The sequence below is a fragment of the Eumetopias jubatus genome, unplaced genomic scaffold, assembly GCF_037043125.1.
Source record: "Eumetopias jubatus isolate StellerSeaLion01/CBP00866 unplaced genomic scaffold, mEumJub1_p1.0 scaffold_14, whole genome shotgun sequence".
NCBI lineage: Eukaryota > Metazoa > Chordata > Mammalia > Carnivora > Otariidae > Eumetopias > Eumetopias jubatus.
This window is the reverse complement of record NW_028274820.1, coordinates 48,877,486-48,894,419: the sequence shown is the minus strand read 5'-3', so window position 1 is coordinate 48,894,419 and position 16,934 is coordinate 48,877,486. Positions and strand designations below refer to the sequence as shown.

The following is a 16,934-nucleotide window of genomic DNA, read 5'->3' as shown; positions in this document are numbered from 1 at the left end:
AATTCTCATTGTAGAAAGACATTGTTTTGAAATGCATTTTCCCCGTTTTATGAGAAGAAGAAATTTAGAATGACATTAATGCTATACTGATATAAAATGTTTTTCCTGTAAAGTCAACTTCATATTTTTGTTGGGAGATGCTGTCTCCTAGGGCATTTGCTTCTGAAATAGGTTATTTATCTCAAGAAAGTTTTACGTTATTTGAATGAATTGTCAACCACAGAAAGGTCAATAATCTCAAATACTTGATAATTTTACTTGAAAACAGTTTATTTTACTTACAGAATTTTAATGCAAATTTAATTCCAACCATTTTCTTTCATTTACATAGTGTTCTCTTTTATTGGCCAGGCCACATCAACTGTCTAGTAAATTATTTTTAGAAAAATGAATAACTTATTCTTTAATGAATGATAAATAAGTTATTCATTGAGCATCAGATACAAAACACTGGGGATTTTTGTCAAACAGCTCCATCATTTAAAAACTAATAGTGGATACTATAATTTGATTTTACTCCATAAACTAAAAACCCCAAGCTAGAATATCAAATCAGAGGCTGAAACAAGATTGTTTTTCATATTTTATTAATAAATTTGCAAAAAAATTTTATTAAGCAGTTCATTGTTATATTTTTCATTTGCCTTTTTTTCCTACCAGGTAATTTTTCTTTTAATGTTCAGACTTCAGTACTTTTGAGTTATTTTTCTTGCATTTTCTTTATCACTCAAAAAGGTTTACAGTGGGTTTTGATTATTAAAAAGAATATCTGATTTTTGAAGATGGTATAATGCAGGGTTTAATTTAAAATTTTTTAAAGTAAGATACAAAATGTTAAACAGACTATTTTAAAATAAATGTACAAAATATTTGGGGAAAGAAGAAAACGGAAGACATGTCAATTTTTTAAAAAGAAATCTTGATTTCTGTCTAATTTCTGAGTATACAACAATTATTTTTTAGTTGCCACTACTTCACCCTTTTGCTGAACCAGTGCAAACTGGTTCTGCTGTCTACTTACTCTCTCCCATACCACTTTGCTAAAACTTTTCTGGCTCTTGTCCTCTTGACTTTCAAATTTACCATTCCAATAACACTATCTTTCTCGATATTTTGCTGCACTTAACCTGGCATCACTTCTATTTTCTCAATTTCTTTTCTTCCTTGGGCTTCCTCAACCCCATACCCTCTCAAGTCTTACAGTTCCGTGACCCCCTTGCTGGGTGTGTGTCACCTTCGAGTGCCTTTCTGACTTCCAACAGCCCTTTAATTGTTGATGGTCACCAGGATTATTGTTCTGTTCTGGTCTTTTATCTTTGCATCGACCTGGGGTGTTTCATTCTCAGGGTTTTAGCCATCATCTCTGTAGATGACCATATTCTCTCTGTCACCCATCTTAGGTCTCCTGGAGTTTCACAAATTCCCACAACCAGTGAAGGAAACCCGATGATTCTATATCTGAATATCCTCCAAATGATTTTTCTCTCTGCACCCCCAGCTCATAAGTAGCTCAGGGTCTCGTCATCTCTCATTTGCACGATTGTAGTGTTTCCTCCTTGCTCTTCTCTGCCTCCAGTCTTGATTCCTGAAATTCAAACTCCTCCTAGACAGCCTTGCCTTCACTGGCCCACTGTATCATACCAATGAATTCCGAACTCCTTACTACGTTCTGGCCCTTCTTCATCTCCATTTTGGAAACTTCCTTCAGTTTCTGAAATACTTTTTCTTGACTCTGTTGCTTGCTCATGTCATCAACCCCGGATGAAACTGACCACTGTCCTCTCCCCTCCACCTCTAATTTCCCCCAAATATACCCACCCTTTCCTTATTTGCAAGTTATAAGGTTAGCTCCTGTCCATATTTCAGTAATCAAATCAACTCACTACTCTTCTCTAAAGAGAGCCTTTCCTAAGCTACCAGACTGGGTTTGCCACTCCTTTTTGGTCCCTCCTATTGCTTTTCACATCTCCCTATTTAACATGAATCACAAGTCCACTTTATTTATATAGTAATCTGTATTTTTTCCCCTAAAATCTGAGCTCCTTGAGATCAGGAATGTAAATTTTCAACTATGCCTACTCTTTGCACATACATTAGCATATGGCATTTCTCAGCAGATATTAAATGATCATTTATTATGAATGAATAAATGTTCTACTCTATTCCAATCTACAGACAGATGTCTTTGGTTCTTTCTCCTGCTCATATTTAATTAACAACATTTTCATTGTTAGAGAACAGCAAATAGTATAAAATTTCCATCATAATTATAATATCCTTTAGGTATATAAAAGTGAGCATGTTATTCTTTTGAATATTTCTAACAGTTTTAGAAAATGGGAGTATTAAAAAGCTACCTAAGCATAAAGGGATTCCTAATGGGCCATACGCTTTCTTTTTTTTTTTTTAAAGATTTTACTTATTTATTCATGAGAGACAGAGGGAGGGAGAGAGAGAGAGAAGCAGAGGGAGAAGCAGCCTCCCAAGGAACAGGGAGCCCGATGAGGGACTCGATCCCAGGACCCCAGGATCATGACCCTAGCCAAAGGCAGACGCTTAACCATCTGAGCCACCCAGGCACCCTGCCATACGTTTTCTATACATACATTTCAAAGTATAGGATCTTCTAAAAAATGTTGTGAAGTATAGAGGAGGCCTTTGTCTGACTTGAATGATTTTAACAGAATTTTGACTTTCTTACAGTCATTTAATTTCTGTGACATGAACATTCCTAATGTTCCATAGCTAATTTAATCTTACCTGGTTTTAGCTGTCATGTGCTTTTAATGAGTAAACTTACAAAATGTATCACAGCTAAGGAATTTTTTTTTTACATTAAAAAAAGCACTCCACTCTTGCTAAGAGCTAGAATGCTGCAAGTGACAATGATAAATGAGAGTGTATTCCTGAAGATGTAATTAATCTGCAACAGGGTCAGAACAGCTCCTTAGGTAAATGAAACTAAATCAGCTGTGTAGTCTATAATTAACTTACAACCGTATTAGTCCAAGTGTAATATTATTCATTATATATGTAAGGTATTATTTTCTCCATATGAAAGTTGTAATTTGCTAAGTAATGATTAACAATTCATCTTAGTACTTTAGTCATATTATCATAATATAATTGTCATATATTTTCATTTAATTCCATTTACCGTTTGTTTGAAAAGCAGAAGTAAATTTGTATTCTTTATGTTGGATGTACAGAAATTAATACTTTAAAGATAAAGCCTGATTTCTTGTGATTAGATTAGTTCTCACTGGCGCTGGATTTAACACGTTTATTTTGGATTCTCTGAGAATGTGGAGGTGTATATAATAAATATTACTTCAAAGTAGAGGTATAACATTCGGTCTGCATTGAGGACCTGTTAGTAAAAAAAATTCCAAGAAATAGCATAAGGAATTTCTGACCTTTGAAACCTATATCTAGGTTTTTGTTCCATGCTGATCACTCCGTATTGAGTACTGAATCTGTAACAGTTTCAAGCATTCAGTGATTGCTATGGGTGTTAGTTAACTAGGAAAGGAGCTTATTTTATGCAAAGTATGGTGCTTTTCTAGACATCTCCAAGAACGTTTTAGGGAAGTAGAAAAACAAATGAGACTTAGCACAAAAATAAAACATGTTTTGGTGAGAACTGCTTGGGATTCACATGGCCAAAATCCTGCTCATGCTAGTTTAAGCTAAAATGGAAGTGTTATTGACTCACATAACTGATCCAGTAGTATTTCAAGCTTTAGGATGGGATTAGAGGCTTGACAACGTTATCAATACCATATTACTATTCTATCTCTTTGGTTCTGTTGATCTTTGACTTCTTTTCTAGCTGGATCTAATTTGGATTCAATTTCTGTACTCAATTTCTCTCTCCATTTTTGGGTTTGCTTACCTCAGACTTCTGTGATCAGTGGAAAAAAATCACTTCCTGAAATTCTGGATCCATAGTGCAAAGACACAGTCTTACCCAATACTTCCAGCAGCAAACCCTAAAGAGATATTTGATTGAAAATGTGTTGGACATGCACTCAGGAGAGGCTACATAATTTGCAGGGCCCATTGCAAAGTGAAAGTGAAGAATCTCTTGCTCAGAAGTTAAGAGTTTCAAGAATGTAGCAGTAGAACATTAAACTTACTGAAAGGCCCTTTTGAGTTAAGAGTTGAGCTCTCTTTGACTGTGCAGGTCCTATGCCCCTGAAGCCAGCCCTGCATGGACTCATTCCTACAGTCATCATTGTGTTCTGAGCTACTACCACAAAGCAGAAGAGTAGTGCTGATGGTGATGCATTTATTTCTATTTGAGCCACAAAGAGTAAGTTCCCTATTGTAAAGAGAGATTTTATTATGAGAAGGGAGAGAAGGAGTACTTGATAGGAAAGTCAAAAAGATACCCATCAGAAGTCATTTAAGACCTTGGAAAGTCACTTAAGAAAGAAACTGAAAGATAAGTAGAATTTTAAATGGTTGGGTGCCATATACCTGCAAGTAAATGTTTTTGTTGCTGTATTTCCTAAGTATCATAATAAGTGATATTTCTTATAAAGAAGCTTGTCAGCTAGTGAAAAAGATTTAAGAACTTAAGAAAAAAGTTATTTCTGACTTAGTATTTTTACAGATACAGTTATTACATAAAAGGCAGAGTAACAAGTTAAAGTAATATGTGCATTGGCCAAAATGGGCTAGGTTATGCTGAGGTAACAAACTCTCAAGATTTTAGGGCTTAAAAAAAAATATCAAAGGTCTGTTTCTTGGTAATGTGCATTCATCACAGTCCAGAAGGAACTATATTCTGGGTGTGCTAATTCGGGGACTCAGGCTGATAGAACTTTCTCCATCTGGAACATCATTCACTATGGCGGGGGATGAAGAAATGGTGAATTCAGTACTGGATTTAAAGGCTTTTACCCAAAGTTGACACAAATTACTTCCACTTACATTTTATTACTGAAGAATAAGATAACTTCAAGACAGCAGGAAAGTTTACTTTTTCCATGTATCCATTAGAAGAACCAGAATATTGAGGAACATGTCAAATGATTATCAGAATGAGCTCTTCCTGTTAGAAAATTTTCAGTTTAATCTCTGCCCAATACCCACTACACTCATGCCCTGATCAAGGAAGCTACCCTATAGTTCCAGCCACTCACATCCAGACTTCAAAGTTCCACTTTGCCTTAATCATACTTGTCTCTTCTTCAGAAGGTGAGGAAAATAGTCTACCTCAGTTCTTTGTGTGGCCTCTTTTGAGCTAAAGACAGAATTAAAAATAACCATTTTCTGCCCTCTTGCTCAGCTGATGTATGACTGGATCAGGAACAGGATAACCAAAATACCTGCTCCCAGAAAGGAAAAGAATGGGAATCATGCAGCTGAACTTGGTTTGTAGCAATTCTTAAAGGTTGCTGAACATGCAACTAACTGTGAGTGTTCCAACTCTGGAACGGTGTGATGGAAGCTAATTAAGTCTTTTTTTCTGCTTTCTAGAAGCCCCATTGAACATTGTTCATAGTTCCTTTGCTCTAGTCTTTATTATCCTCTTTGGCCATAGCTGATACAGACATTTGGTGATATGTCTTTTTTGGGAGAGATTTTTTTCAATATACTTTCTTTTCTTAGATTGTTGGGACCGCATGGGTCATCTCAAGTCTTGTAGACTCACAGTCTGTTGTAGGCCATGCTTTAGGAAGTATATTTTGACTGCATAGTTGGCTTGTTAACTATTTGATTCCAGTCAGGAACATGGTCCAATATCCACATTCACAATTTCTTTTAACTGAGGAAACTTCAATTATATTAACTCAAGCTGGAGACACCCTTCATCTCTTTTTTTTTCCTTGAGTCATCTTTTACCATTAAACGAATTTACTATGGGCCATGCATACTAGCTTAACTTTTCTCCAGTGCATCTTAATCTTTCAGAGGTTAGAACAATGGAAAGGAAGGCCACACATTTAATCACTTCCTTGTCCTGAGGCAGTTTAATAAATTGAAAGTTTTTAATAACAAGTATGAATTAATATTTTTTCTTTATAAAAGCTGAGTTTTAATCTACTTTTGTTTCCCTAAAGCTGTCTCAATTTTATGTTGGACTTTATCGGGCTAAGAAGAAGTTTCTTCTTCCAGCTCTAATAAATTCCCCCTTTCTTAAAATTCTTGATGGCACACACTTCAGACCTTTTCTGTGCTCACCTCTTGGAATACCCTGCCAAATACCACATACTACTTACCATTTTTTTTAACCTTTTCTCCTAGAGCTTAAGATATTTAAGCACCTGGTCTACTTCTCTTTCACCAGGGCAGAAGGTGAATCATCACTTCCTTTCCTACTACCTCTGACAATAGTCTCCTCACCATGCACCGTCCTATACCTAACTGCTGAGCCAATGTCCCATGTTTTCTTTCTTTTTCTTTTTTTTAAAGTCATAGCAACATCCTGTATAAGGTAACAATTTTTGCTGGGATGTGGTAACCCAAAACACTCCAAATCCCAGTGAATTAAAGTTTAGTTTTCATTCATGCTATGTGTCCAGCATGTGTTGCCAAGATTCTCTGATCCATATCATCCTCATTCATGGATCCACAATTGGATGTTGTCTCCACAACTTGGGAAGTTGATGGTTGTCTTGGGAGCAAAAAGGACACATAGTGAATCACACTCTGGCTCTTCAAGGCATCTGACTGACAATGGCATTTATCACTTCGGTTCACTTTTTTCTTTTTCCCGCCTAAAGCAAGTCACAAAGCCACTCCTAACCTGAAAGTTCTCAGAGAGAGGAGAACTGAAATATGAAATGAAATTTGGACAAACAGTTGTAATGACTATCCTAGCATGGATGCACAGAGAGAAGTAGAAAGAGTAAATGCAATTTTAGAAAAATCTGATGAGATAAAACATTTAGCAATAGAGGGAATTTCAAAGGGATGGTGATAGGATAAAATAGTAGCAGGTATAAAGGAAATGGGAGATTTTCAAAAGCTGAATTAAAAAAAACATATTTTGGCATGGACATGAAGAAGCATCTGATAGTAGAAATATAAGTGGGAGTGAATGAGATGGAAAATTGACATTTGGTAACAAGCCTAGAAAGCAGAGAAAGAGAAAGAACTGACTTACGGGGGGCGGGGGGGAAACCCAGTGTGCTGGGATTAAAAAGCAAAAATAGATTTCTATAAGAGAAAACACGACCACTAAGGAATTTAACACCTTGTCCTAAAAGAAATTTCCTGTAAAAAAACATCATGTGAAACTTTTATTATCACTATTATTCATGCCCCAGTATTTTTGATTAGCAGTATTATAAATGTGCCTGATTTAATTTAGATATTCTTTCTTTGAAAAATAATCTGAATTGTTTTTCATTAGGGACAAAAATTTGACTTGCATATTAGCAGTGTTAGAGAACCATGAGAATAAAAGATGTTATTGACGTTTCTTATGCACAAAAATTAGTGAATCTTCAAATATGTGTTAATGATTTTTAAATTCCTATACTGAAAATTTATCTCTCCTAACCTCAGGTTTTTTCATCAATGGAATGAGACAAAAATAATAGTGACCAGTTCACAGTGATGTGGAAATTATCAAATAAAATGACATTTGTCGAGCATCCAGGACAAAGTAACATGCAGTAGAAGCTCAAAAACTAATTCCCAAGTTCATGCAGCTAATAGGAGGGAGAATGATAGAAAATTTCAGACTTTTTTTTGGTTGTTTCAGGTAGTTCTTCTAACTCTATTATTTCTTTATAAACATATGCTTTTTATAGACTAGCACTGATAAAATGGAAATCAATTTATCATTGTATATTTAGAAATTAATTTCTGACATTTTTAAGACAGAATAAAACATGACATAGACCAGCAATGTGTTGCAGCCCGTAGTGTGAAACTATGCAAATAAATCTTTATCTCAAAATTCTTAAATGGTCCCGATGGACGTATCTTCTTTTTTTCAAAGCCGTTACAGTGAAGTCAGCTAAAACACACTTCTTAAGGGTCTCTGTGAAAATAGATTTGGGAGCAGTATGGTTCTAGATACAGGGCATTTCTTTGTGCACCAAAATTGCCTAAAATCTTCTGGCCATGGTGGTAACTGAGCTGGCAGTCTGCGCCGAGAGGAGAGGCATGGTTGAAGTCTCAGGAAGATATTCCTATGCAGAATCCTCCTCTCCAGAGAACCCTTGAATTTTGTGCTTGGATTACTGGCAAGCAGAAGTGTATTATTCATATTTGGCTGTCTGAATCTTTTGCCTCTGCAAGGGAGAGACAGTTACAGGTTGGTTTAGGTGACCAGGCAAAGTAGTGAAATTTAAAACTGAGAAAATCTTCTCAAGGATCATTTCAGGGAGTGTAGGAATTAAATAGGGAAATAAACTATGCAGAGCTTTTCTGAATAAGAGGAATGATATCAGCAAAAATTTTACAGTGGAGAATCCAGTTAGTATAAGCCATGTTTAGGGGAGAATGATCACTGTGGCTGGAAAGAGGTTCATACAGGGGAGAAGTAAATAATCCTAAGGAACTTCAAAATAGCAATATGGTGCACCTTCAAAAATTGATATGAGTTGGGGGTTAAGATGTAGTGTAAAGGAGCCATGGGGAGATTCTGAAGAAACAGTTGGTCATTTGAAAGGAATGGTGTTTTAGGAAGAATAAGATGACTACGGCCAAGAAAATTTATTTAAAAATGGAGGTGTGGGTATTAAGGAGGGCACTTATTGCACGGAGCACTGGGTGTTATACGCAAACAATGAATCATGGAACACTACATCAAAAACTAGTGATGTAATGTATGGTGATTAACATAACATAATAAAATTTAAAGAAATGGAGGCAGAGCAGCCAACAACATATTCACAGGCTAGCACAGTTTCCATGGTACAAGATGTTAATATAATAAACCAGAATAGGATTATTACATTGGGTATATTAAGTCAAAATGTGCTAAGGACAAAAGGAACGATTGATAGAATTTGGTAATGAATTGAGTTTAATGTGTCTGTTAAAAATGTTATGACTTCGGGACCCCTGGGTGACTCAGTCGGTTAAGCGACTGCCTTCGGCTCAGGTCATGATCCCAGGGCCCTGGGATCAAGCCCCGCATTGGGCTCCCCGCTCCATGGAGAGCCTGCTTCTCCCTCTCCCTCTACTGTTCCCCCTGCTTGTGCTCTCTCTCTCTCTCTCTTTTTTTTAAAGATTTATTTATTTATTTGAGAGAACGAGAAAGAGAGAGAGAGAGAGTACATGAGAGGGGGGAGGGTTAGAGGGAGAAACAGGCTCCCCGCTGAGCAGGGAGCCCAATGTGGGACCTGATCCAGGGACTCCAGGATCATGACCTGAGCCGAAGGCAGTCGCCTAACCAACTGAGCCACCCAGGCGCTCCTGCTTGTGTTCTCTTACTCTGTCAAATAAATAAATAAAATCTTAAAAAATGTTATGACTTCAAAAACATTCTCTGACATACTGATGTCCAATTTGAAACTCTTTCAGGTTTGTAACACAGGAAAGAAGGCGTGGTGGGAAAAAATTTGAGAGTAGATTGATGTAGATGTGATTGTTGGAAAAATCCTATAGAATGTAAAAGAAAGTAGTCGGAGACTTGAGTAAGAGAATGTCGGTTATGTGCACTTCAGCGTGGCTCACATATGAAATGGCACTGTAAGTGACCTATGTTTGTGAATGGTTTTCATTTTAATTTTTATTAGCATAGAATCCTAGTCATCATCATACTACTGCAGCTGCTATTCACTTGGCAACTCCAATGAGTGAAGGACTATCACGGATCTTTAGATAGGGCATCATTGTCACATGAGTATGTCGGGGCCAGGGGAGAAAACATTTTTAATGCAGTATTTCTTAAAGTGTAAACCGTGGACTTTTAGTGGATCTTTATATTCTATCAAATGTCCATAAGCTATCTCATAGCTTCAGATGAAACCACAATGAAGTAGTTTTGTTCACATATATTGCACAAATTTGAAAAGTAGCATTAATTACTATATTTATACATACTCTGTGATATTGTTAATCATCACTGCATTTGAAAGGTTATATCCATGCTAAAAAGACAATATTGATTGGTTTGTTTCAGACCATGTTCAGACAATAGGGTAAGTTTCCTCTCACCTAATATTTTCATATTATTTGCATTTATTGCTTGTGTGTTTTAAATATGCATTTGCTGTTGTTACTATTATTGTGAGTTTTATCCGCAATTCATTGAAAATGAACGAAAGCATTGAAATAAGCTATTGGAATATAAATGTAATGATAAAATCAGTCATGAAATTGTAACTCAAATTGCGAACCAGACTATATTACAAGTGTGACAGGTAAAACTGTATATTTGCAGAGAAGCAAATTAGTGTGTGAAGACTGTACAAGTAGCCACAACGGAAAGTGATATGATGGGTAATATGAAGATAAAAATCTTTTAAAATTAGATTTTATTGGATTGAAAATTTTTTTTTTACTTTCCCCTAGAACTTTTCAGGTTAGAGATCTCTGCCAATGGGGGTCATGAACTTTTGCTTAATTTTCAAACAAAGCGCAGTAACCTCTCTGGTAAACCTTAATTGAGTTATTTCAGAACATTCATAATATAGAGTTTACAAAACTGATTACTATTATTTTTGCCAAAGGCAAGGAAGAGACCAGCACTTGAAAAGCATCATTTAAGTCACATTTTTGTTGTAAGTATGTCACGTGGTCGCTGAAAGTATCAAAACAACTGCAGGGTTAGTAACAAATATTATAAGGCCAAAAATGATGTATGGGAAAATTCCTTTTTCATGTGATACTGTTGATTCTGACATATTATCACTGACTTACACCTTCAGCAAATATAGGGTGTGTGCATGCTATCAAATAGTTCACTTAAATGAGACCACTGATGTGGTAGGTCCACAAATGAGTGGTAACAGGGAAACAGGCCGGCTGATGTTTTTTTCTGTTTGTTACCTGAAAATTCATGCTACAGGAGATTAGTCAAAATTATTTTGCAAATTATTACAGAGAATTAACAAGGTGTATTCTGGTCAGTAATAAAAAGCCTGAGCATTATATCCTGAAGTGTTTACCCCTGAAAATTCATCCACAGGTAGTGGTCCAATATGCATCTCTGGATCTTGATTAAGTATTGAAGCAAATCAGTAGTGTCAAACTCTATAAAAGATGTACCAAGCATAAACCTTTTTAATGTGCTGTTTGAAGAACTGGATAGCAACTCTAGGATTGTGCTTTTTATTTCTGAATTACCATGGCTTTGAATGTGCATTACATGAGTTTTTGGAAATTAAAAATGAAAATTTTATTTTTTAATGGAATTTGAGTATAGTTGACACACAATGTTACATTAGTTTCAGGTGTACAACATAGTGATTCAGTGTCTCTATACATTATGCTCTGTTCACCCACAAGTATAACTGCCATTTGTCACCATACAATGCTATTTTATCATTGACTATATTCCATATGCTGTACCTTTTATGTACATATCATATGAACCCTTTGCTTCCGTAACTGGAAGCTTGTGTCTTCTACTCCTGTTCACCCTTTTCGCCCATCCTTCTACCCCCTTTCCCTTGGCAACCAGCAGTTCTCTGTATTTGTAAGTCTGATTCTGCTTTTTGTTTGTTTATTCATTTGTTTTGTTTTGGAGTCCACATATGAGTGAAATCGTATAGTATTAGTCTTTCTCAGTCTGACTTATTTCACTTAACATGATACCCTCTAAGCCAATCCATGTTGTCACAAATGACAAGATCTCATTGTTCTTTTTTTATGGCTGTGTAACTTTCCATTGTGTGTGTTTATCCATTGATCTATCATTGGACACTTGGACTGCTTCCGTAGCTTGGCTGTTATAAATAATGCTGCAGTAAACATAGCGGTGCATGTATCTTTTCAAATTAGTGTTTTTGTTTTCTTTAGGTAAATACCCAGTAGTGGAATTATTGGATCACATGGCATTTCTATTTTTAATTTTTTGAGGAAACTCCATACTGCTTTCCATAGTAACTGCACCAATTTACATTCCCACTAACAGTGTACAGGGCTCCTTTTTTCCCACATTCTCACCAACACTTGTTTTTTCTAGTCTTTTTAATTTTAGCCATTTGACAGGTGTAATATCTGATTGTGGTTTTGATTTGCATTTCCCTGATGGCTAGTGATGTTGAACATCTTTTCATGTTGGCCATTCTGTATGTCTTATTTGTAAAAATGTCTATTCAGGTCCTCTGCCCATTTTTTAATTGGATTGTTTTTTGGTGTTAAGTTGTATAGTTCTTTATATATTTTGGATATTAACCCCTTATTGGAGATATCATTGCAGGTATCTTCTCCCATTCAGTATGTTGCCTTTTTGTTTTATTAATTCTTTCCTTTGTTTTATATAGAGGCCTTTTATTTTGATGTAGTCTGGGATTTTTGTGGTTTCAGGTCTCAAACTTAGGTCTTTAATTTTGAATTCAGTTTTCTGTATGGTGTTAGAAAGTAGTCCAGTTTCTTTTTTCTTGCATGTGGCTGTCCACTTAAAAATGAAAATTTAAAAAATTCTTGAAGACAATAAGTAACTTGCTCAACTTTTGTATCTCAGTGATACTTTTTTAGACTCTATTTGAGAGAGAGAGAGAGAGAGTGAGAGAGCACACACATGAGCAGGGGAAGAGGTGGGAGGGAGGGAAAGAGACAAGCAGACTCTGTGCCAAATTTGACATGGGACTCGACCCCACGACCCTGAGGTCATGACCTGAGCCGAAACCAAGAGTCAGATGCTTAACTGACTGAGCCACCTAGGTGTCCCTCAGCAATATTTTTAAAACAGAGGTCAGAAACATAATTTATATACCAATGAATGAATTCATTATAAGGATATGATTCAATGATTATTTTTGTTTGTAAATTTAAACAGTTGTGTATCCATCTCCATAAAATAGTTTTAGAACCTGTTTACCATCCCCCAAAGTTCCCCTATGTTCCTTTGCATTTAGTCCCTGCCCCCACCTCCAACATGTGGCAGCCACCAATCTCCTTTTTTCTCTCCTTTCCTTACCTTTTGCACTGGCTAGTAGTGCCAGTGGGCAGGTGTATTTTCCTTTAACAGTTTTAGGGAAAAATCATTCAGTCTTTCACCATTAAATGCGAGGTTAGCTTTTTATGAGAATATTTTGTAAAGCTGAGGAAATTCACTTTTAATCCTGGATTGTTGATATTGTTTCATCATAATGAGTTTCATTAGATTGTATCAAATGATTTTTCTGTCTACTGAAATGATAACATTTTTAAAGATATCAGTTTCCCTCTATACACTGCTTTAACTGCAATCCATACATTTTTTTATGTTTTGATATGCATTCAGTTCAGAAATTTTCTAGTTTTCTTCATGATTTCCTTTATGATCAGTGGGTATTTAGAAGTGCAGGATTCAACAAATATTTGGGGAGTTCTCAATTTTTTTTGCTGTGGTTGATTTATCACTTCATTTTGTTGTGGTTTGAAGTACATCCTTTGGATGATTATAGTAAATTTTAATTATTGATACTTTTTATTGATCTAATGTAAGGTCTAGCCTGGATAATACCCCATGGCACTTGGAAAGACTGTAGCTCCTGTAGTTGGGTCTTCACAAAGCATCTGCTTAGTCCATTTCGTTGGTAGTGTGTTTTAGTTGTTGATGTCTTTACTGGTTTTCTAATTGTTTTATCAACTATTAAGAGTGGGGTATTTAAATCTCCAAATGTAATTGATAAAGTGTCTTAATTTTTTCTTTCACTTTTGTCATTTTACTTCTAGGGATTAGTTTTTGTGTGTGTATATGTTTATAATTATTATATCTTCTTTATGTTTGGCCATTTATTAACCTGAAATCTCATTCTCTGTCTCTAACAGTATTTCATGTTTTAAAGTTCATTTTCTTATATGTTACTCTATCTCCTCCATCTCTCTTATGGTTGCTGGGCACCTGGTATAGCTGTTTTCCATCCATTTGCTTTCAGCCTATTTATGTCCCTGAATTTATTATATTAATTATATTATATTTATTATATTTAATTATTTGAGAGAGAGCAAGAGAGAGCATGAGCAGGGGTGAAGGGCAGAGGAAGGAGAGGGAGAAGCAGGCTCCCCTCTGAACAGGGAGTGGGTGGGGGTAGGGATGGGTTGCTGGCTTGATCCCAGGAACCTAGGATCATGACCTGAGCTGAAAGCAGATGCTTAACCAACTGAACCACCCAGGTGCCCCAATGTCTCTGAATTTAAAGCATGTTTCTTGTAGACAGAATATAGGTGGATCTTGTTTTGGATTTAGGCTGACAATCTCTGCTATTTGATTCAGGTAATAGCCCTTTTAATATTTCCATTGTTATTGTTATGGCTGTTTTTACATCTGCCATGTCTTATTTTTCTGTAGGTATCATGAAATTTTGTTCCTTTGTCATTTACTGTTTTTAATGGCTATTAAGCAAATTTTTGTTCTGTATAGTTTATATTCCTCTGATTTTTTTTGATGGCAATCGAGGTATAATTTACAATCTAAATTTTTAAGTATACAACTCAGTAGTTTTTTTAATATTCATTTGCAGTTAATAAAAACTCATCTTTAGCCACAAACACGTATGTTTATAGAAACATATTTTATATCTATAAATTTGTCTTTCCTAGACATTTCATATAAATGGAATCCTGCACTATGCAGTCTTTTACATCTGCTCTCTTTCACTTAGCATGGTTTAAGTTCATTAATATTATGGCATGCATCAGTAATTTTTTGAAGAAGTTATTTGATGGTATTTCACTGTATGGTTATATCAAATATTACCTGTCCTTCATTAATTAATGTGTATTTGGGTTTTTCCCAGTTTGGGCTATTATAAACAGTGCAGCATTTATATACGTTTCTTTGCGTGGACAAATATTTTCATTTCTCTTGGATAGACTCTTAAGAATGGAATTGCTAAGTTGTTTGACAAGTAACTTTAATAATTTAAGAAACTACAAATCTTTTTTTCAAAAGGGGCTGTACCATTTTACATTGCCACCAGAATTAACGTGAACATTCCCATTTCTCTGTATCATCACCAACTCTTAATAGAATCTTTGCTTTTTATCATAGCCATTGTAGTAGGTATGTAGGGGGATCTCATTATGATTTTAAATATATTTCCCTATTGACTGTTGATGGTGATCATTTATTCTTACGTATATTGAAATATCTTATTTGATAAAATATGTATTTACATTTTTGGCCCATTTTAAAAAGTTGGATCTTTTGTTTTCTTATTATTGATTATAAGAATTCTTTATATATTCTAGATAAAATCCCATTATTAGATATATATTTGCAAATACTTTCCTACAATGTGACTTGTCTTTTCCATTTTTTAACAGTGTCTTTGATGTAGAGTAGTTTTGATTTTAATGAAGTCCATTGTGGATTATTCTTTTGATGTCATATCTAAGAACTCTTTTGCCAACCCAAATTCATAAAGATTTTCTCCTGTATGTTATTCTAGAAGTTCTGTGCATTAAACACATCTATATAGACGTAGGATCCATTTTGAATTAATTTTTATGTGTGGTTCAAAAGATTTTCTTTTTTTTTTGCCTATTGATAACCGTTTACCCCACTGCCAATGACTAAAAATTCTGTCCTCTTTCTCATTGAATTAGTTTGATATCTTTGTCAAAAATTGGTTGACTATAAATATGTTCTGTTGGTCTACATGTATATCCTTATGGTAATGCCGCACTCCTGATTGCTATAGCTTTATAGGAAGTTTCCAAATCAGATGGTGCCAGTCCTCCAATTTTGTTCTTCATTTTCAACATTGTTTTGACTATTCCGGGTCCTTTATTTTCTCATATACTGAAGTTTGTTTCATTAGTTTCTCTAAAATATCCTACTGGCATTATGATAAGGATTTCATTAGATCTATAGGTCATTTCTACAGAAATCTATCTTGACAATATTCATTTTTCCAATAAAATATCTCTTGCTTTACTTAGGTCTTCTTCAGTTCTCAGCAGTGTTTTGTGGTTTTCATTGTGCAAGCCTTCTACTTTTAAAAAATATATTCCTAAATATTTTAATCTTAGGAACCATTATAAATGAAATTATTTTCTTGATCTTTAAGATTTTTCAATGCTAGTATAGAGAAAAACAGTTCATTTTTCTGGATGGATTTTTGTATTCTGTGAGCATGCTATCCCTGTGACCATTATTTATTATTAGTTCTAGTAATTTTTTATTGGGCTTTTTGGGTTGGGACTTTCTGCATACAGAATCAAGTGAACAAAATAGTTTTTTCTTTCCTCCTTCCCAATTTGCATGTTTTAAATTTCTTTTTTCTTTATTGCTATAATCTCCAGTGAAATATTGAATATAAGTGGTCAAAGTGGATATTCCCTTTGGTGTATCAGTCTTTCAAGGGATAGATTCAAGCATATCTGGGGGACATATGTTTCTCTTTATATGCTCGTCAGTATAGAGATGTAGAAATTCTTGCAAAACATTGTGATAGCACTGGTAATGTTACTATAGACTGAAATTACTTTCTTTTTACTCCTTATTATGTAATAAGTTTTTATATGTGTTGCTTTAGATTTAGATTATTAGCTATACTATATATTTTCTTTTTTTTTTTTAAAGATTTTATTTATTTGACAGAGAGAGAGATAGCGAGAGCAGGAACACAAGCAGGGGGAGTGGGAGAGGGAGAAGCAGGCTTCCTGTGGAGCAGGGAGCCCGATGCGGGGCTCGATCCCAGGACCCTGGGATCATGACCTGAGCTGAAGGCAGACGCTTAACGACTGAGCCACCCAGGCGCCCTATACTATATATTTTCTTAAGTTAGATAAAATGAACTGGGAAACTTAGTTTATATTCATTTATGACATTTTTGGCTAGCTTTTTTATTGTATGAGTAATATCA

General features: G+C 35.1%; 1 protein-coding gene across 6 annotated transcripts in view; it reads left to right on the top strand.

Annotated features, from left to right (window-relative positions):
• The window catches only part of DGKB (diacylglycerol kinase beta), a 638,091-nt gene that overhangs the window by 259,871 nt on the left and 361,286 nt on the right, over window positions 1–16,934 (top strand). The window lies entirely within an intron of this gene.